The sequence below is a fragment of the Hordeum vulgare genome, chromosome 5H, assembly GCF_904849725.1.
Source record: "Hordeum vulgare subsp. vulgare chromosome 5H, MorexV3_pseudomolecules_assembly, whole genome shotgun sequence".
In the NCBI taxonomy this organism is placed as follows: Eukaryota; Viridiplantae; Streptophyta; class Magnoliopsida; order Poales; family Poaceae; genus Hordeum; species Hordeum vulgare.
Window position 1 is genome coordinate 18,365,321 of NC_058522.1, and position 18,810 is coordinate 18,384,130.

Below are 18,810 nucleotides of genomic sequence, written 5' to 3' on the forward strand. Positions count from 1 at the left end.
TGATCTCGGCCTTCTTGATCCAGCAAGAGAGACAGAGAGGTAGAAGAGTTCTCCGGCAGCGTGACGGCGCTCCGGAGGTTGGTGATGACCTTGTCTCAGCAGGGCTCCGCCCGAGCTCCGCAGAAACGCGATCTAGAGGAAAAACCGTGGAGGTATGTGGTCGGGCTGCTGTGGAAAAGTCGTCTCAAATCAGCCCTAAAACCTCCGTATATATAGGTGGGAGGGAGGGGGGGAGGCAGCCTCAAAACCTAAAGGTTTGGCCGAAATTGGAGGTGGAGGAGTCCTACTCCAATCCTACTTGGAGTAGGATTCCACCTTCCCACTTGGAAACTCTTTCCACCTTGTGTTTTTTCCTTCTCAAACCTTATGGGCCTTAGTGGGAACTTATTCCAGCCCACTAGGGGCTGGTTTATCTCTTCCCATAGCCCATGAGACCCCTTGGGGCGTGACACCCCTCCCGATGGTCCCCGGCACCCCTCCCGGCACTCCCGGTACACTACCGATGAGCCCGAAACTTTTCCGGTAATGCACGAAAACCTTCCGGTAACCAAATGAGGTCATCCTATATATCAATCTTCGTTTACGGACCATTCCGGAAACCCTCGTGACGTCCGTGATCTCATCCGGGACTCTGAACAACATTCGGTAACCAACCATATAACTCAAATACGCATAAAACAACGTCGAACCTTAAGTGTGCAGACCCTGCGGGTTCGAGAACTATGTAGACATGACCCGAGAGACTCCTCGGTCAATATCCAATAGCGGGACCTGGATGCCCATATTGGATCCTACATATTCTACGAAGATCTTATCGTTTGAACCTCAGTGCCAAGGATTCATATAATCCCGTATGTCATTCCCTTTGTCCTTCGGTATGTTACTTGCCCGAGATTCGATCGTCAGTATCCGTATACCTATTTCATTCTCGTTTACTGGCAAGTCTCTTTACTCGTTCCGTAATACAAGATCCCGCAACTTACACTAAGTTACATTGCTTGCAAGGCTTGTGTGTGATGTTGTATTACCGAGTGGGCCCCAAGATACCTCTCCGTTCACACGGAGTGACAAATCCCAGTCTTGATCCATACTAACTCAACTAACACCTTCGGAGATACATGTAGAGCATCTTTATAGTCACCCAGTTACGTTGCGACGGTTGATACACACAAAGCATTCCTCCGGTGTCAGTGAGTTATATGATCTCATGGTCATAGGAATAAATACTTGACACGCAGAAAACAGTAGCAACAAAATGACACGATCAACATGCTACGTCTATTAGTTTGGGTCTAGTCCATCACATGATTCTCCTAATGATGTGATCCCGTTATCAAGTGACAACACTTGCCTATGGCCAGGAAACCTTGACCATCTTTGATTAACGAGCTAGTCAACTAGAGGCTTACTAGGGACAGTGTTTTGTCTATGTATCCACACAAGTATTGTGTTTCCAATCAATACAATTATAGCATGGATAATAAACGATTATCATGAACTAAGAAATATAATAATAACTAATTTATTATTGCCTCTAGGGCATATTTCCAACATCACATTCTTGACATCAGAAAATGCTTCTATCTATATCATGCATCTATAAAAAAGGGATTATATCGTTACAAAGCCACGATGAAAAGTATTAAAACCCCATTTTACCCCCGAAAGCCTCCTATCCCTAGTCTATATTTCCTCATGGAACTCAACTTGGTAAATGCTTGTAGAAGCATTGCGATAGAAATTTGTCCTCACAAGTAATGCCAACCGAAAGATGATAGATTCTCCAAGTGAGCAAGAATGGAAGAAGACATGAGTTATTTGTGAGTTTCTAAAAGCTTTTGAAGAGCTTACCTTAATTGTTTCAACTCAAAGGAAGCCAACTGCACATTAATTTCTGCCGGTTTTGCTTGTATTCACCATCTGGTATTATATCCAGCAAAAGAGATAAACATACACCACCAACTTCTTTGAACCATTCAATGGTGTTTTCTTTATCTGTGTGTCAATACTTGTGTTTGTGTGATATAAACTACTGAAAGCTCTAACTTTATTCCCGCCATAAGATCGCATGATCTTGTTAAATGCTTTAATTTTTACGATTTCTGTTCACATTGGATCGTGAACCATGTCATTTCGTCCCTTTAAACTGCTACATATACATTAGTGTGCTCAAAACTTGTCCGCTAAATCTGATTAGTGGCTTGTATATATTTGTTGTTTTGTTCATTCTACCAGGCTGGTATGAAGCATTCTGAAAGGAGGTTGATGGTGTGAAGCAGGTTTGGAAGAACGAGAAGGAGCGGAAGGTGGAGGATCAATCAGAATTAGTTGTCAACAAGCAAAAGGACACCTGCGTTGCAACGGGAGAAAAAATCATAATATTCAATGTTCAAGACCATATTTTGCTGCATCATCGAGATACACTATGACCCTCATTTTTGTGGGATCGTGACAATTTTTGCAAATCATGAAAAAAACTCATGAACATATTTGAAATCGTGAAGTTTTTCAAATTCTTGAACATTTTTACAGATTTTTTAAACTTTTCTGAAATGATGAAAATTTTATACTATTTGCAGACTTTTGTTTTAAAATTGTGATCATTTCTTTAAAAAGAAAACATGAATCAGAGACATTTCTAGAATCAGCGAACCATTTGTAAATCATGATTTTTTGCAAATCCATGTACATTTTTCAAATCAGTGAAGATTTAATGAATTAATAAACTATTTTGTAAGTCATGACCAATTTTCAAAATTTTATGATTTTTGTGATTCATGAACATCTTTTGAATTGGCAAAATTTTGCTCAATTTCATTATTTTTTTAATACCCTAACTTTTACAAGTCATGAACGTTATTTTACTTCTGGAATATCACTTTTCAAATTTGCAAACATTTTCTGAATATGCGAATATTATTTTGAAAATAGCGAACATTTTATAACCCACAAACATTTATGAGTTGTTGAATATTTTATTTTCAAATTATCATTTTTTTATTATGAAGAGATTTTTTGAATTCTCAAATATTTAAAGTAGCTAACAACGAAGGATGAAAAAGAAAAACAAAAAATGAAAAACGAAAAATAAAGGCCGCCCAGACATGGGCTGGCCGGAACAGGAGTGTTGTGTCTTGTCTTAGCATGCGGAGCGCAGTATAGGACATCTACTGTATGGGCCGGCCCAGCCGGGGATTCTTCGTTGTGAATTATTTGTTTCCACTTACCGATGGCATGAGTGGATAATTATCAATAATTCTAAGGATAATTTAATAACGGAAGACCAGAAACAGTCAGTGCTTTATTTTTTACATACTACTAGCAAAAGGTCCCGTGCGTTGCAACGGGAGAAAAAACTACCATCTTTAATGGAGAAAAAACTCATCGCATGATTTCGAAAATTTATTCACAAATGCAAGAAAATATTTCTTCTTTTAATTTTATTCACAACTCACAAGTTGAAACAATGTTCATATTTTTTTTAAATATCATGGTTGTCCAAAAACTTGGTAACTCAAAGAATTGTTCTGAATTTCAAGAAACATTTTTAAAAATAAACTATAATATTCGGATCCATCCTCACAATTAATTCTTCAAAATTCACTCCGGTATATAATCAGAAAGAGTCAAAAGCATTACTGTTTAAGTGCATACATTCAATCATTCGTGAACATCTTTACAAATTTGAGAACATTTTTAAAATCGAGAATTTTTCTTACTATATATATATATATTTTAAAATTCCAAGCAATATGTTATATCACGAACTGTTTTCAAGTATTTTCTTTTGAATTGGGGAATAATTCAATTTTTGAATTATCAAACATTTTTTAATTGCATTAAAGGAATTTCTCAAAACGATGGACTTTTTTTATTCACGAATGTTTTATCCAAAATTACGATTAATGTAATATGCAAACATTTTTACAAAGAACCTAAACAATTTTTGAATACGCAAACATTTTATGTTTTATGAAACATTTATGTAAATATATTTTTTGGAATTGCGGAAGGTTTTTTTGGTTTATTTAAATTAGAAAAAATAAAAAGGAACAGATAAATAATAATAAAAAAATAAAAAAACAGACCCCGTCCATGGGCTGGCCCAAATGGCGTGCTGTTTATTTTCGAGCGAGCAGAGCATAGTATAGGTGGTCCTTATGTTTTGGCCGGCCCATGTGAGGATTCCCTACAAAACGTTTTCTATAATTTATAGGTGGCATTGGTGGGTAATCTGGCTGGTCTTTCTTCAACAGACCTGCACACTTTTGTAACTAAAGGTAGGAGTGAGACTCTCTGCTTTGGGTGGATGGTGCTCACAAGTCACAACTTAGTCATGCACAGAGTACTCATTGTCCAAACAGTTAGCAGCTTGCTTTGCTACTGATAGTAGGCGAAGCACAGCAAACCATCTAGAAACAAAATTATGTGAATTTTATCTACCGGGAGTTCACATGATGTTCTAACGGTTTTTTTAGCTTTAAAAGCAGCATGTAGTTTCCTGTGTGTTTTTCAAATAGCTCATCAAACTGAACTCATTTGACATCTCCCACAGGAACCCCCTATGAAGAATCAACCATTGTAAGTTGCTTTCATATTTGGAATAAGTAAAATATGTAAAATTCATATGTTTTCTGCAAACAAATATGATGAATTATTCATGTTTGGAATAAACCACTGGTTGCTGGCTAATGATGATTACATGCCAAGAACAGGTTTGTGTAACTGATGCGAGCAACAGTAACAGATGCGTTCTTCTTCTGTTCATCCCTGGAGTGAAGAACCGCACATTCAAATTGTCAGTAACTTGTTGCGAGGATAGACGTCTTCGCTCAACACTTGTTAGCAGGAGGTACATGGCATTGGATCGACCACGTGCTGTCAGTACAGAACATCGAATGTGCAGGCAAGATTATTCGCTCATTTCTTCCACTAGGGCAGCCGTTGGACGACGACCTGCAAGAAGAACCACAATTTTTTTCAAGAAGACAATGGTGGTCATGACAAGAAAGCCGGAGACGATGCGTGAGGCTTAGTGAGATTATGCCTTGCCGGAGTTCTCCTTGTTTCCGACGATCGTCTGGCAGGTCAGTCTCCACGACTCCGGTTTCTCGCAAAGGCAACGAGATGCAGAGTGCACAGTTAACTCGCAGCTCCTCTCCTTGTGAGCCACAGTGGAGACAGCAGCAGAGAATTTCAGAACGAACTGCCGCATACCTTCTTCAGGTAACGATTCTCGGCGTCCGTCCTCGGGCTCAGGAACTCCTTCCCGTCGATTATCTGCGCCACAAAGGTTCACACTCTGGTGGCATCAGTTACAGTTCAGAGCAGCCATTGTGCACGACGAGATAGCGTGCTATTTTCAGTTGTAGTGCTGCAAATGATGCTGCAAATGGTGCACCTCGACGATGCAGGTGTCGCCGCCGCCGCAGTTCATTAGCTTCCCTTGCAGCGCGCGCCCCAGGAACCATTATTTAACAGATAGTGGAAGAGGAAAATCCGCAGAGGAATTGAGCTAGAGAAGGTGCGGAGGGTAGTGAGGGAGGGTGGCTCACATAGAGCTCGATCTTGTTCTCGACCATGACGTCCCGGAGGAGCTTGTCGCCGCTGACCGCCGCTGACCTGTCCACCGGGTACGACCCGTCGGCGCCCGGCTTGGGCTGCACGCACGACACAGAAAATCAAATAAACACTCGCCGCCCGGAGGCCGGAGGTAGCGTAGGCCGTTGAGGGCTTACCCCGAGGAACTCGAGCTCGATTTGGGGCCTGGGCGGCGCTGGCGTTCGTCCGTGAGGATCTCCTCCACCACCAGATGCTCCGCCCAATCCCTCCTCCCTAGCGTCGCCCCGCCGTTCAAGCTCTCACGCCGCCGCCGCCCCGCCGGCCGTTCCCCCGGCCAGAAACGCCAAGCCGAAGCCCCCATGCCCAGCCGTCGTGCCACCCGTCGCCAGCTGCGTCGCGCGCCGCCGCCGATTGGATCTGACGAGCGCGCCGTCTGCTGCCGCCATGCCTCCTCGCTTTGAAAAACATAGGGTCTTATTCATAAAAGTGAAACGTTTTCCTGACTAAAGAAAGGACTGCAGGTTTATTAACTGAAAACGGAGGGGCCTTTTTGTAAAAATGCCACGACAAACGACAAGAAACAGTATTTGCTTTATTATTATTAGGGAGAGATGAAATATGATCGAGCATTACAATGGGAGAAAAAATATTATGTTGTAGCCAAATAAATATAGCTTAATACCCCGACATATGAGCTTCCTCTATTTTTCTATTTAACACGATGACCCATCATATTACCACTTATCTTTTCTCCCATTCTTGTTAATGATGGTTACGTTATTCATGTGATCAAATTTTATGGATTGATGTCCACTTATATTTTTTGTGAAATGCATGGACAGTTTTTTCTCAGGGAACAATTCTTGAGTTGATGATTATTTTTGAAAATGAGGAACAAATTTTGAAATTCGTGATTTGTTTAGTTTTTCTCAACATTTTTTGAAATTTCATAAACATTTTATTTAAATTCACGGATATGTTTTGAATAAATGATCATTTTCAAAATCATGAACATTTTATATTTGCTGAATAAGTTTTTTAAAATTGTGAATTCTTTTATAATATGCGAACAATTTTTTAAATTCATCATTTTTTTTGAATCCATGAAAATTTTATTATTTTCTGATCCTATGTTTCAATTCCCAAACATTCTATAATTTTATAAACATTTTTTTTGCAAAATTTAAAAATTTGGAATTTTGAAACATATAGAATTAATTTAAAGAAGAAAACAATAAATTGAATTAATAAAACATGGGCTGCCCATGAGCTCGTGTTTGCTGCTATAAGAAGAGAAAAGCACTGCTTGTGTAATCAAGTTTTGTTATTGATGTTGATTTATCTTTTTTTCTTTTGAAATGTATGTTTGAAGAGAAAACTTTTTGTTTTTGCCATTCTTGTTTTTGTCAACTTTGCTTATGGCACTTTAGAATTTGACATCTCATTTTTACGACTCTTTGCTTGTGATAATATATCACAAATGCCATTCTGTTAGACATCCATGAGTTGACCGTTGTTCTAAATAGTTGATCAAGAAAAGAGTTGTTAGTATTTCTAGAAATACCACAATTTGCCCCTACTAACTTGTCCCCCCGCCTGTCGCCGCCGCGTCCACCCTTCATCGTCTGCTCTAGCTCTACCGCCGCGCCCCCTCCTCTGGCCTCGCCGACGGATCACGCGTCTCGGGTCACCCCTCCGTGGCGTCCTGCTCTGACCTCGCTGATGCGCCGTGCATCTTCGTCGTCCCGTCCCCGGCGCCCTACTCCAGCCTCCCTCCCCGACGCGATCCGTGCCAGTGACCTCTGCTCCTCCGCTCCGGCCTCCCTCCCCGTCGCGGTCCGCGCCAGTAAAGTGGAAGTCAGATGGATCTTTTTCACAAGACAAAAAACAATATTCTCTTGAGAACAACTATAGGGGATGTGGTTACTTATTCATAAGTCGTGCTTATTAGCACGAGATATTACAAGCGACATAGATTTTCACACAAATGACATACTCGTACATTCCTTACTTGAGAGGGATTCAAGACATGGCATATCATGGCATGGCAGGCATATATAATAATTCTGCCAGCTAACAAAGGTGTCCCTGATTTATTTCAACAACACACAATAATAGTAGTAGCACGTAGGCCTCACGGCCTACTCCTTATAGCAGAAGTAACTCGATGGATGATGATGAATCATGGAAGAACATAGATTCCAATGGCATCAATTAGATCCCCAACACGTCCAAAGAAACCGGTGATCTGGCCGCCATGAGTCACTGGGACATGAAAGGAACCCCCGGAACCAGCAATACCACATTTTATAGTCTGTCCATTGTTTGTAACAAATTTGAGAGACGTCACTATTGACGACACACTACCCCATCTACCATAGGTTCCTGAAATTTCAGTCACATATTCCATGTCTTCAAGGTCCAACTGTGTAAAACAACAATCAAGCATTTTTATAATTTATAGTTAGGACTTCATATGGCGATAAGGTTTACTTACATATATAAATTGTATATATTAGGTATTTTATAAGGTTAAGCTGATTCACACACCGTGTGCTTGTTCCCACTAGGAGCTCCCCATGCACCCTCTACATGCTGATCCCCGGCATGATCCTCATATGTAAACTTGATGGAGTGGATTGCGTCCACACCAGAAATTTCCACCCGGGCTAGTCGGTGGGGAGCGTGTCTGACGTCACGAGGCTGGCCTCCGACTCCACCCCATAGACCAATCTTCACAGGCTTGCTCTGCAAACATCATCACACAGATGTAAAATCACACAAAGTATGGAATGTATACATACATGCATGTAATGGAAAATTGGAAGTAAGAATAATGTGCATGAGTGTGTGTCAGTGTGTACCATGATGAAGCTAGTTCAACACAAATGAAAGTTTAAGTGGTGGTAGTAGTGCAAATGTATATATGGAGTATGAGGGACTTATGGACACCATGCAGAGAGGAGCACCCTATATATAGTCAAGCGGATGAACAATCCACTACCTAGCATGGTTGACAATTGCATGCTAGCTAGGTTTTAGTAAGTACTAAAACAAGGCGAAGTGTGAATGCCAAAGACGAGATATAGCATGCCAAATTCCTTAAGAATGAGTTAGTTAGCCAGCACACCAGTTGTCAATTGGAGTTGTTACATGTGCACATCTAGTGAGCTCACATTGTTGACATCACAAAATGCTTCAATCTATATCATGCATCTATAAAAAAGGGTTGATATTAATTTTGTAGGACAACAATTCAATAATGAAGTGTGCACGCGTGGACATTCCATACTTTACGGGTTGCGCATGGCCATCACACTCGGCGTCCGTCGCCTGATGGTCTATGGCGACTTAGATCTAGTGGTTAATCAAGTAATGAAGGAGTGGGACGTAAGGAACCCCACCATGACTGCATACTGCAACGCAATAAGAAAGCTCGAAAAGAAGTTCGAAGGTCTGGAACTTCACCATGTTCCCCGACTGAAAAACCAAGCAGCAGATGAATTGGCAAAACTTGGATCCACACGGACACCTGTCCTGAGTGATGTCTGCCTCGAGCACTTACACCTCCCCTCGGTAAAAGAAGATCTTTTTACAGAAGAACCTATGCAACCGAAGAGCTCAACAGATCAGACTAAAGTCGAGGTTCCCGCTGTGGTCGACCTGGTCATGGAGATTCTAGCTATCATTCCCGAATGGACTGTACCATTCATTGCGTAAATCCTGAGGCAAGAGTTACCGGAAGACGAGGTCCAAGCTAGGCAGATCGTTCGCAGGTCGAAGTCCTTCACCGTCATTGATGACCAGTTATACAGAGAAAGTGTTTCAGGCGTCCTTCAGCGGTGTATCTCTCCTGAGGAGGGTCGGTTAGTTTTGGAAGAAATTCACTCGGGAACTTGCAGCCATCATGCCTCCTCAAGGGCAATCATCGCCAAAGCATTCAAAGCTGGTTTCTTCTGGTTGCAGGCGAATGAAATGGCAAAAGATATAGTCGACCATTGCGAAGGTTGTCAGTTCTATTCAAACAAGTCCCACAAGCCAACGTCCGCGCTGAAGACAATTCCCCTTTCTTGGCCATTCGCCGTGTGGGGATTAGATACAGTCGGACCATTCAGAACAGGCCAAGGAGGATTCACCCATCTGCTGGTAGCAGTCGACAAATTTACCAAGTGGATTGAAGCCAAGCCAATCAAGAAGCTTGATGCCCTTACGGTCATCAAGTTCACCAGAGACATCATCGCCAGATACGGGGTTCCACACAGCATAATCACCTACAATGGCACAAACTTTGACTCGGACAGGTTCAAAGGTTTTTGCGCAAGCCAAGGTATCTGAGTGGATTTTGCATCCGTTGCGCACCCCCAAACAAACGGACAAGCGGAGCGGGCGAATGGACTCATTCTCCAAGGGTTGATGTCTCGACTCCTGTGGGAAGTTGGACATGTCGCCAGCGCATGGGTCACCGAGCTGCCTTCGATGCTGTGGGGCCTCCGAACAACTCCAAATAGATCGACATGACGATCCCCGTTTTCCTCGTTTATGGAGCAGAGGCAGTCCTTCCGAGTGACTTGCTTCACAACTCTCCACGAGTCGAACTCTTCTCCGAAGCCGAAGCAGAGCAAGCTAGGCAAGACGGAGTGGACCTTTTAGAAGAGGAGCGCGAGATCGCATTGATCCGTTCAACAATTTATCAACAAGATCTGCGGCGATTTCATGCGCGGCACGTCAGGAGCCGCACGTTTCAAGCAGGCGACCTGGTGCTCCGAGTGGATCAACAGAGACCACACAAGTTGGCTTCCGCCTGGGAAGGACCGTTCATCATTTCTAAGGTGCTGAACAACGGAGCGTATCGACTCTACAACCTCGACAGGGAGGCGGATGAGCCGCGAGCATGGAATGGAGATATACTGAAGCGCTTCTACACATAACCACCGAAAGAGACAATGTAAAGAACAAATGTCGTCGAAGTAATACAAAGCGGATTAATTTCTTGCCGATTCAAAACTCTTCTGCGTTTGCAGACTCCGGTCTAAAAAACTAACTCCGAGTGTGCACCAAAAGTCACACTCGGGGACTTAGCTGCGACCCAGAGTCGCCTAAGTAAAAAACTAACTCCGAGTGTGCACCAAAAGTCACACTCGGGGACTTAGCTGCGACCCAGAGTCGCCTAAATAAACAACTCGCTCCGAGTGCGCACCAAAAGTCACACTCGGGGACTTAGCTGCGACTCAGAGTCGCCTAAGTAAACAACTCGCTCCGAGTGTGCACTAAAAGTCACACTCGGGGACTTAGCTGCGACCCAGAGTCGCCTAAGTAAACAAATCGCTTCGAGTGTGCACCAAAACTCACACTCGGGGACTTAGCTGCGACCCAGAGTCGCCTAAGTAAAAAACTTCCTCCGAGTGTGCTCCAAAAGTCACACTCGGAGACTTAGCTGCGACCTAGAGTCGCCTAAGTAAACAACTCGCTCCGAGTGTGCACCAAAAGTCACAGTCGGGGACTTAGCTGCGACTCAGAGTCGCCTAAGTAAACAACTCGCTCCGAGTGTGCACCAAAAGTCACACTCGGGGACTTAGCTGTGACTCAGAGTCGCCTAAGTAAACAACTCGCTCCGAGTGTACACCAAAAGTCACACTCAGGGACTTAGCTGCGACCCAGAGTCGCCTAAGTAAACAACTTCCTCCGAGTGTGCTCCGAAAGTCACACTCGGGGACTTAGCTGCGACTCAGAGTCGCCTAAGTAAACAACTTGCTCCGAGTGTGCATCAGAAGTCACACTCGGGGATTTAGCTGCGACTCTAAGTCGCCTAAGCAAAAAAGTAACTCCGAGTGTGCACCAAAAGTCACACTCGGAGACTTAGCTGCGAACCAGAGTCGCCTAAGTAAAGAGCTTCCTCCGAGTGGGCACTTGAGTTACACTCGGAGGCTTAGCTGAGTCGCCTAAACAAAAACCATGAGCCAAAATCGTGTCAAAAAAAACTCAGCGAAAGAAGAGCAAAATATCCGGTCCGAATTCAAATTGAGTTCTACGATCAGTCGGCTCGGTGTGAATCAAGTTTATCCACACCGAGCCACGAATGTACCGGCTAACAGCAGTGGCCAAAGTTTAATACAAACTCCACTCGGCATACCGAGGTAAATGCACGTTCAGCATAAAGTCAATCAAGCATCGCCGGGGCTGGCAGGCTCCACGAAGGTGTCGAGGTCGATTCCATCCGCCATCCGAGTGGCCATGTCGAGGAAGGTCTCCATGAAGTCTTCAAATCAAAGCTTCTTGGTGTTGGCGACCTCCAACGTCTTCAGCTTGTCTTCACGGGCTTCCTTACAATGCACTCGGACCAGAGACAGCGCCACGTCCGCGCCACACCGAGCGGCAGACTTCTTCCATGCCTGCACTCTGCTTGGAACATCCTCCAGTCGAGTCATCAACCCCTCTGTCTCATTCTGGGAGTCGTCTTCAGGCCACAGCTCTTTGTCAATTCGGCCGACAACTCCTCTCAGGCGACCAATGAAAGGACCTACCTTATTAAGGCGGGAATTCACTCGGAACATGTCCCGGTTAGCTTCATCACCGAGTGGAACATTCGGTTGCCCAAGCGACCGTTCAATTTCGGCAGTTTCAGCTTCAACGTCCCGACAGAAATCTGCAAAGAAAAGACAATGAGAAAATAAGCGCGGAGTGAACTCCAAAGTCAAAGAGCACTCGGCAAGCAACTTACCACCAAGCAGTGCGACCATCTTCTTCGCCCAGTCGCCGACGTAGTTCTCCTACGCTCTACACCGAGCGTTCATTAACTTCAGCTGGCCCATCCATTCAGATCTCTCCTTCTTCATTTTTTCTACCTGGGCTAGCAGTGCCTTGTTAGTCCCCCGAGATTCCTCCAACGATACTTCTCGTTTAGCGAGAGCCTTCTTCATGCCAGTCAGATCATTCACAGCTACCTCCAAGTCGACAGCAAGTTGAGTCTTCTCAGCCTTCAGAGCATTATAGGCCGATCCCATTTCACAAGTCTTGTGTCAAAGAGACACAAAGGGAGGATAAGCCAGGTTCAACAAGGAAAAAGTCTCGACAGATTCTTCAGACCCCTGCCGATGCAAGCAATCGACAGTGGTCTCGGGGACTACACCCAGTGGGTTCACTGAGAGTGACCCCACTGGTATGAAGCTCGAACAGGTCGGTCCCATTGAGCTCCATAGCAAACCAACAACACTATGAGATTACTCTTACTCGACCCGAGTAACACTACTCTCGGGGACTACACCCAGTGGGTGCAATCGACGTGCCCCCCACTGGTACCATTTGTTGGGTAACGTAGCATAAATTCAAAATTTTCCTACGCATGTTCAGATCTTCCTATGGAGAGACCAGCAACGAGAGAGGGGTAAGAGCATCTTCGTACCTTTGAAGATCGCTAAGCGGAAGCGTTGCTAGAACGCGGTTGATGGAGTCGTACTCGCGGCGATTCCGATCTAGTGCCGAACAACGGCACCTTCGCGTTCAACACACGTGCAGCCCGGTGACGTATCCCGCACCTTGATCCAGCAAGGAGGAGGGAGAGGCTGGGGAAGAAGTCCAGCAACACGACGGTGTGGTGTCGGTGGAGAGACGAGGTCTCCCGGCAGGGCTTCGCCAAGCGCCGACAGAGAGGAGGAGGGAGAGGAGCAGGGCTGCGCCGAGAGAGAGATGAAACCGTGTCCCAAACAGCCCCGAATCCTCAACTATATATAGGGGGAGAGGGAGGGGGAGCAGCCCTTAGGGTTCCCAGCCCCAAGGGGTGCGGCAGCCCCAGCTGGGAGAGGGGGCGGCGGCCAGGGCAGGGAGGAGGGGTGGCGCACCCCTCTGGTGGGCCTTAGGCCCACCTATTCTAGGGTTCCACCTTCCCCCCCTTCTCTAGTGCGCATGGGCTGGGTGGGGGGCGCACCAGCCCACCTAAGGGCTGGTTCCCTTCCCCACTTAGCCCATCTAGCCTCCCGGGGTCGTTGCCCCCCTTCGGTGGTCCCCCGGGACCACCTCCAGTGGTCCCGGTGATCCCGGTACATTACCGGTGACGCCCGAAACACTTCCGGTGTCCAAAACCATCCGTCCTATATATCAATCTTTACCTCCGGACCATTCCGGAGGTCCTCGTGACGTCCGGGATCTCATCCGGGACTCCGAACAACTTTCGGTAACCTCATACAACAATTCCCTATAACCTTAGCGTTATCGAACCTTAAGTGTGTAGACCCTACGGGTTCGGGAGACAGGCAGACATGACCGAGACACCTCTCTGGCCAATAACCATCAGCGGGGTCTGGATACCCATGGTGGCTCCCACTAGCTCCACGATGATCTCATCGGATGAACCACGATGCCAAGGATTCAATCAATCCCATATACGATTCCCTTTGTCTGTCGGTATGGAACTTGCCCGAGATTCGATCGTCGGTATACCTATACCTTGTTCAATCTCGTTACAGGTAAGTCTCTTTACTCATTCCGTAGCACGTCATCGTGTGACTAACTCCTTAGTCACATTGAGCTCATGATGATGTTCTACCGAGTGGGCCGAGAGATACCTCTCCGTCACACGGAGTGACAAATCCCGATCTCGATTCGTACCAACCCAACAGGCACTTTCGGAGGTACCCGTAGTGTACCTTTATAGTCACCCAGTTACGTTGTGACGTTTGATACACCCAAAGCACTCCTACGGTATCCGGGAGTTGCACAATCTCATGGTCGAAGGAAAAGATACTTGACATTAGAAAAGCTTTAGCATACGAACAATACGATCTAGTGCTAGGCTTAGGATTGGGTCTTGTCCATCACATCATTCTCCCAATGATGTGATCCCGTTATCAATGACATCTAATGCCCATGATCAGGAAACCATGATCATCTATTGAGTAACGAGCTAGCCAACTAGAGGCTTGCTAGGGACACATTGTGATCTATTTATTCACACATGTATTACTGTTTCCTGTTAATACAATTATAGCATGAATAATAGACGATTATCATGAACAGGGAAATATGATAATAACTATTTTATTATTGCCTCTAGGGCATATTTCCAACAGTCTCCCACTTGCACTAGAGTCAATAATCTAGTTACATTGTGATGTATCGAACACCCATAGCATTATGGTGTTGATCATGTTTTGCTCGTGGAAGAGGTTTAGTCAACGGGTCTGCAATATTCAGGTCCGTGTGTACTTTACAAATATCTATCACTCCACTCTGGACATGGTCCTGGATGGAGTTGTAGCGGCTCTTGATGTGCTTCGTCTTCCGGTGAAACCTGGGCTCCTTGGCTATGGCAATGGCTCCAGTGTTATCAGAGAAGAGTGTCATAGGACCCGACCGCTTGGAACCACTCCAAGGTCGGTGATGAGCTCCTTCATCCAAATTCCTTCATGAGCCGCTTTTGAAGCAGCTATGTACTCCGCTTCACATGTAGATGCTGCCACGACTTCTTGCTTGCTGCTGCACCAGGTCACTGCCCCACCATTCAACACATATACGTATCCGGTCTGTGACTTAGAGTCATCCGGATCTGTGTCGAAGCTAGCGTCGATGTAACCCTTTACGACGAGCTCTTCGTCACCTCCATAAACGAGAAACATTTCCTTAGTCCTTTTCAGGTACTTAAGTACATTCTTGACCGTTGTCCAGTGTTCCGTACCGGGATCACTTTGGTACCTCCCTACCAAACTTATGGCAAGGTTTATATCAGGTCTGGTACACAGCATGGCATACATTAGAGAGCCCACGGCTGAAGCGTAGGGGACAGAACTCATATTCTCTCTATCTGCTGCCGTGGTCGGCGACTGAGTCTTACTCAATCTCATACCTTGCAAAACTGGCAAGAACCCTTTTTTTTTTGAGTTTTCCATATTGAACTTCTTCAATATCTTGTCAAGGTATGTACTTTGCGAAAGACCTATGAGGCGTCTCGATCTATCTCTATAGATCTTGATGCCTAATATGTATGCAGCTTCTCCAAGGTCCTTCATTGAAAAACTCTTGTTCAAATAGGCCTTTATGCTCTCCAACATCTCTATATTATTCCCCATCAATAATATGTCATCCACATACAGTATGAGGAAAGCTACAGAGCTCCCACTCACTTTCTTGTACAGACAGGCTTCTCCGTAAACCTGTATGAACCCAAACGCTTTAATCACCTCATTAAAGCGAATGTTCCAACTCTGAGATGCTTGCACCAGCCCATAGATGGAGCGCTGGAGCTTGCACACTTTGTTAGCACCCTTAGGGTCGACAAAACCTTCTGGTTGCATCATATACAACTCTTCCTTAAGGTTCCCGTTAAGGAACGCTGTTTTGACGTCCATTTGCCAAATTTCATAATCATAAAAGGCGGCAATTGCTAACATGATTCAGACTGATTTCAGCTTCGCTACGGGAGAGAAAGTCTCTTCGTAGTCAACTCCTTGAATTTGTCGAAAACCCTTTGCGACAAGTCGTGCTTTGTAAACGGTTACATTACCGTTTGCATCAGTCTTCTTCTTGAAGATCCATTTATTTTCTATGGCTCGCCGGTCATCGGGCAAGTCCACCAAAGTCCATACTTTGTTCTCATACATGGATCCTATCTCGGATTTCATAGACTCAAGCCATTTGTTGGAATCCGGGCCCGCCATTGCTTGTTCATAGTTCGAAGGTTCACCGTTGTCTAACAACATGATTTCCATCACAGGGTTGCGGTACCACTCTGGTGCGGAGCGTACCCTTGTGGACCTTCGCGGTTCAGTAGTAACTTGATCCGAAGCTTCATGATCATCATCATTAACTTCCTCTTCAGTCGGTGTAGGCGCCACAGGAACAACTTCCCGCGCTGCGCTACTTTCCTGTTCGAGAGGGGGTGTAATTACCTCATCAAGTTCTACCTTCCTCCCACTAACTTCTTTCGAGAGAAACTCTTTCTCTAGAAAGGATCCGTTCTTGGCAACAAAGGTTTTACCTTCGGATCTAAGATAGAAGGTATACCCAATAGTTTCCTTAGGGCATCCTATGAATACGCATTTCTCCGCTTTGGGTTCGAGCTTTTCTGGTTGAAGTTTCTTCACATAAGCATCGCAGCTCCAAACTTTAAGAAACGACAACTTAGGTTTCTTGCCAAACCACAGTTCATACGGTGTCGTCTCAACGGATTTAGTCGGTGCCCTATTTAAAGTGAATGTTGCAGTTTCTAATGCGTATCCCCAAAACGATAGCGGTAAGTCGGTGAGAGACATCATAGATCGTACCATATCTAATAAAGTGCGATTACGACGTTCAGACACTCCGTTGCACTGCGGTGTGCCAGGCGGCGTCAGTTGTGAAACGATTCCACACTTCCTTAGGTGTGTGCCAAACTCGTGACTCAAATATTCTCCTCCACGATCAGATCGTAGACATTTAATTTTTCTGTCACGTTGATTCTCAACCTCACTCTGAAATTCCTTGAACTTTTCAAACGTCTCAGATTTGTGCTTCATCAAGTAGATATACCCATACCTACTCAAATCATCGGTGAGAGTGAGAACATAACGATAACCACCGCGAGCTTCAACGTTCATTGGACCACACACATCAGTATGTATTATTTCCAATAAGTCGGTTGCTCTCTCCATTATTCCTGAGAATGGAGTCTTAGTCATATTGCCCATGAGGCATGGTTCACATGTGTCAAATGATTCAAAGTCAAGAGACTCTAATAGTCCATCAGTATGGAGCTTCTTCATGCGCTTAACGCCGATATGACCAAGGCGGCAGTGCCACAAGTATGTGGGACTATCATTATGAACTTTGCATCTTTTGGTACTCACACTATGAATATGTGTAACATCACGATCGAGATTCATCAAGAATAAACCATTCACCAGCGGAGCATGACCATAAAACATATCACTCATATAAATAAAACAACCAATATTCTCTGACTTAAATGAGTAGCCGTCTCGCATTAAGCAAGACCCTGATACAATGTTCATGCTTAAAGCTGGTATTAAATAACAATTATTAAGGTTTAAAACTAATCCCGACGGTAGATGTAGAGGTAGCGTGCCGACGGCGATCACATCGACCTTTGAACCATTCCCGACGCGCATCGTCACCTCGTCCTTGGCCAGTCTCCGCTTATTCCGCAGTTCTTGCTTTGAGTTGCAAATGTGAGCAACAGCACCGGTATCAAATACCCAGGAGCTACTACGAGCGCTGGTAAGGTACACATCAAGAACATGTATATCACATATACCTTTAACGTTGCCGGCCTTCTTGTCCGCTAAGTATTTGGGGCAGTTCCGCTTCCAGTGACCCTTTCCCTTGCAATAGAAGCACTCAGTCTCAGGCTTGGGTCCGTTCTTTTTCTTCTTCCCGGCATCTGGCTTACCGGGCGCGGCAACAACTTTGCCGTCATTCTTGAAGTTCTTCTTACCCCTGCCTTTCTTGAAACTAGTGGTCTTGTTGACCATCAACACTTGATGCTCCTTCTTGATTTCTACTTCTGCAGACTTGAGCATCGAGTACAACTCGGGAATGGTCTTCTCCATCCCTTGCATGTTGTAGTTAAGCACAAAGCCTTTGTAGCTTGGTGGGAGAGACTGGAGGATTCTGTGAATGATAGCATCATCCGGAAGTTTGACTCCAAGTGAAGTCAGACGACCGTGTAACCCAGACATTTTGAGTATGTGCTCACTGACAGAACTGTTCTCCTCCATCTTACAGCTGAAGAACTTGTCGGAGACTTCATATCTCTCGACACGGGCATGAGCTTGAAAAACTAGCTTCAGCTCCTGGAACATCTCATATGCCCCGTGTTGCTCAAAACGCCTTTGGAGCCCCGTTTCTAAACTGTATAACATGCCACACCTGACCAGAGAGTAGTCATCACTCCGCGCTTGCCAGACGTTCAGAATGTCCTGGGCTGTTGCGGGAGCGGGAGGGTCACCTAGCGGCGCATTAAGGACATAAGCCTTTTTAGCTGCTTCAAGGATGAGCTTCAGGTTGCGAACCCAGTCCGCATAGTTGCTACCATCATCTTTCAGCTTGTTTTTCTCTACGAATGCGTTGAAATTGAGGTTGACGTTGGACATCTACAATATTTATAAAGACAACTTTTAGACTAAGTTCATGACAATAAAGTTCATTTAATCAAATTAAGTATGAACTCCCACTTAAATCGACATCCCTCTAGTCATCTAAGTGATACATGATCCATGTTGACTGACCCGTGTCCGATCATCACGTGAGACGGACAAGTCA

General features: G+C 44.9%; 1 long non-coding RNA gene and 1 pseudogene across 1 annotated transcript; both read right to left on the bottom strand.

The window, feature by feature from the left end:
• Positions 1-4,920: 4,920 nt before the first annotated feature.
• Positions 4,921-6,008, bottom strand: LOC123396206 (annotated as a pseudogene).
• Positions 6,009-7,602: 1,594 nt separating this feature from the next.
• LOC123398369 lies at positions 7,603-8,521 on the bottom strand. Its single transcript, XR_006610142.1, has 3 exons — positions 8,427-8,521; positions 8,113-8,310; positions 7,603-7,987 (listed from the first exon to the last, which is right to left on the bottom strand). It is a non-coding gene; the product is annotated as an uncharacterized LOC123398369 (long non-coding RNA).
• Between the last annotated feature and the right edge of the window lie 10,289 nt (positions 8,522-18,810).